The sequence below is a fragment of the Dermacentor andersoni genome, chromosome 3 (assembly GCF_023375885.2).
Source record: "Dermacentor andersoni chromosome 3, qqDerAnde1_hic_scaffold, whole genome shotgun sequence".
Taxonomy (NCBI): Eukaryota; Metazoa; Arthropoda; class Arachnida; order Ixodida; family Ixodidae; genus Dermacentor; species Dermacentor andersoni.
The window spans coordinates 73,780,811-73,783,538 of NC_092816.1; the positions used below are offsets into that span (position 1 = coordinate 73,780,811).

At 43.4% G+C, this 2,728-nt stretch overlaps 1 non-coding gene across 1 annotated transcript; it reads right to left on the minus strand.

The window, feature by feature from the left end:
* Nucleotides 1-2,176: 2,176 nt before the first annotated feature.
* LOC126520973 (U5 spliceosomal RNA) lies at nucleotides 2,177-2,301 on the minus strand. The gene has a single exon (XR_007597164.1). It is a non-coding gene; the product is annotated as a U5 spliceosomal RNA (small nuclear RNA).
* Nucleotides 2,302-2,728: the final 427 nt, after the last annotated feature.

A 2,728-nucleotide genomic window follows, 5' to 3' on the forward strand; every position in this document is an offset into this window, starting at 1 on the left:
CAGTGTGCCCCCAATGGCTGCACCACTGCCTCCCAGCCTGTATGTGAGCACCTTCTGTGTCTTCAGCTGCTGTTCCTGCATTGGATTCCTCCCTCATAGATCTCTTTCGGCTCACTTAAGCATGAAATGCTTTTACTTCCCGTTGTCGGCGACCTTGAGCCAAAAGCCAGATACGGTATCCGGGCGCTCAACCAAGAACATCTGGGCATGTTTCGACTACAAAACGAGGTCACCCAGGCAGCCAGTCAAGACCACATTACATGCGATAGTTACTTCCCAAACAAGCTACAAAAGATATTGCTTCCGAGTTCTTTTAAATGTTTGTTAACAATATCACTCCAGCTGTAACTTATGGTATGCTGAAGTTTTATTTGTCTTTTCCAATAGGCGACATTCAAAAGGCAGATCATCATCAGCAGTAGCAGCCTATTTTATGTCCACTGCAGGACGAAGGCCTCTCTCTGCGATCTCCAATTACTCCTGTCCTACGCCAACAGATTCCAACTAGTGCCTGCAAATTTCCTAATTTCTCCACCCCACCTAGTCTCCTGCCGTCTTCTGCACTTCCCTTCTCTTGGCACACATTCTGTGACTCTTGTGGGCCACCTGTTATTTAACCTACGTATTACATGGCCTGCTCAGCACCATTTTTTTTTTCTGTTATTGTCAATTGGAGTATATATAGGTTATCCCCATTTGTTCTCTGGTCCACACTGCTCTCTTCCTGTATCTTCACATTGTGCCTAACATTCTTTGTTCCATTGCTCGTTGCGCAGTCCTTAACTTGTTCTCCAGTTTCTTTCTCGGTCTCCAAGTTTCTGCCCCATATGTCAGTACCGGTAGAATGCATTGATTGTACACCTTTCTTTTCAATGATAGTGGTAACCTTCCATTCAGGATCTGACAATGTCTGCCGTATGCACTCCAAACATTTTTATTCTTCTGTAAATTTCCTTCTCATGATCAGGGTCCCCTGTGAGTAATTGACTTAGATAAACGTACTCTTTCACAGACAGGCTCTCTGGCAGTCCAGTCAGCCTCTTGTTCCCTTCCAGGCTATTTATCATCTTTGTATTCTGCTCTTACACTCTCTCTGTTAAGATCCTCAGTCATATGCTATAACTCGTCCCCTGTGTTGCTGAGCAGGACATAGTCATCTGCAAACCAAAGGTTGAAGTTTATTCATATGCAAAACATAGGTACATAAACGTAATATACAAACGAGGGTCCCAAAGTAATAATACTGAAAACGGGACCGTCGGTTAGTAACTACAACAGAATTGTAAAATTGTTGGCAGATATTCGCTGTGAATTCTCACTCCTCAGCCTTTCAAGTGTAACAGCTTGAATACTTCTTCCAGGCATGCAGTGAATAGCATTGGAGAGATTGCGTCTCCTTGCCGAACCCCACTTTTTTTTATGAGTGGAGAATTGAGGCAGCTGTGGAATCTTCGTAGATATTTTCCAGGATATTTACATGGGCCTCATGTACTCCATTATGTAATGCCTCTATGTCTGCTGGTAGAGACACTGAACCAAATGCATTTTCCTAATCTATGAAAGCCGTATAGAGAGGCAGATTGTACTTGGTAGATTTTTCGATTACCTGATCGACGACCATGGATGTGATCCATTGTACAGTATCCCTTCCTGAAGCCAGCCTGTGCTTTTAGTTGTCTGAATGAAGTGTTGCCCTTATTGTATTGGAAATTTTCTTGGTATTTTATACAGGGCACTATGCACGTGATTGGCGCCGAGACAGTTTGCCTGTGCTTTCTTCAACGCCAGCACTTCCGGCGTGCCGGCCGCGTCGAGGGAGCCGTGCTCCCCCTCACGGGTAGCAGAAAATAGAATCAGTATGCAGGGTGTTTCACGGAACTTGCGCCAAGGGTTAAAGAAAAGTGGTTAGCCGCAGCTGATTAAACCAGCGGCATATCGCGCTTCTTTGGGTGTCTTCTATATTCCGTTTATGATTTACCCAAGTAAGTTTGCATTATTTCCGATATTCCGTCTACGGCCATGTGCGTTATGGCAAGTTCGTTGTAGCAACGTTTCCTGCTGGGTGGAATTAATTTCCAGCTTTCCACGTAAACACTCGTACTCCATTGCATGGCGGCTATACTCCAACCGCCTGTAACGTGCAAGTTTCATTCTGACTTTCGATTTCAATATTAGGCCTCGCCCAAACGGGCAAGGCCTCCCAAAAATTGGCCTATAGGCTCATTGGAGTGTCCCTCCCCACGGTAATCTTTAGTAAAAGGCGAAAGATTAATACGTGGATTTGAGGAGAGACCTGAGCAATGACTTCAAGCTGCGTTTTCTCGGGACCCCATCCATTAAAGACAGCCATCAGGGTCTAGTGGAGCCTTTGAATCTTAAAGCAATATCAATTGAATGGTTTTATTATCTTCGTAGTCCAACGCAGTACTGACATCTATGTGTTTCTGCAAGTAGATCTTTTAGTTAATATCTAGCTAAAATTTACGTATAATTTTATTATTTTGCTTTTATTGTGTACTAAAACACTACATTTGGGCCAGAGGCAAAATTTGTAGCCGCGACACCAGCGGTTGTAACGTCGATTTTAACGCATGAGCTGCTTTGGACATCGATCTTTATTTAACAGCTTATGAACTATATCTTTTTACATGCTATTGCTTTTCATTTTCTTTTTTATAACTAGCATTTCTTTCTCCGACGTTTCTTTTTATTCGTGAGTCTGTTGTAG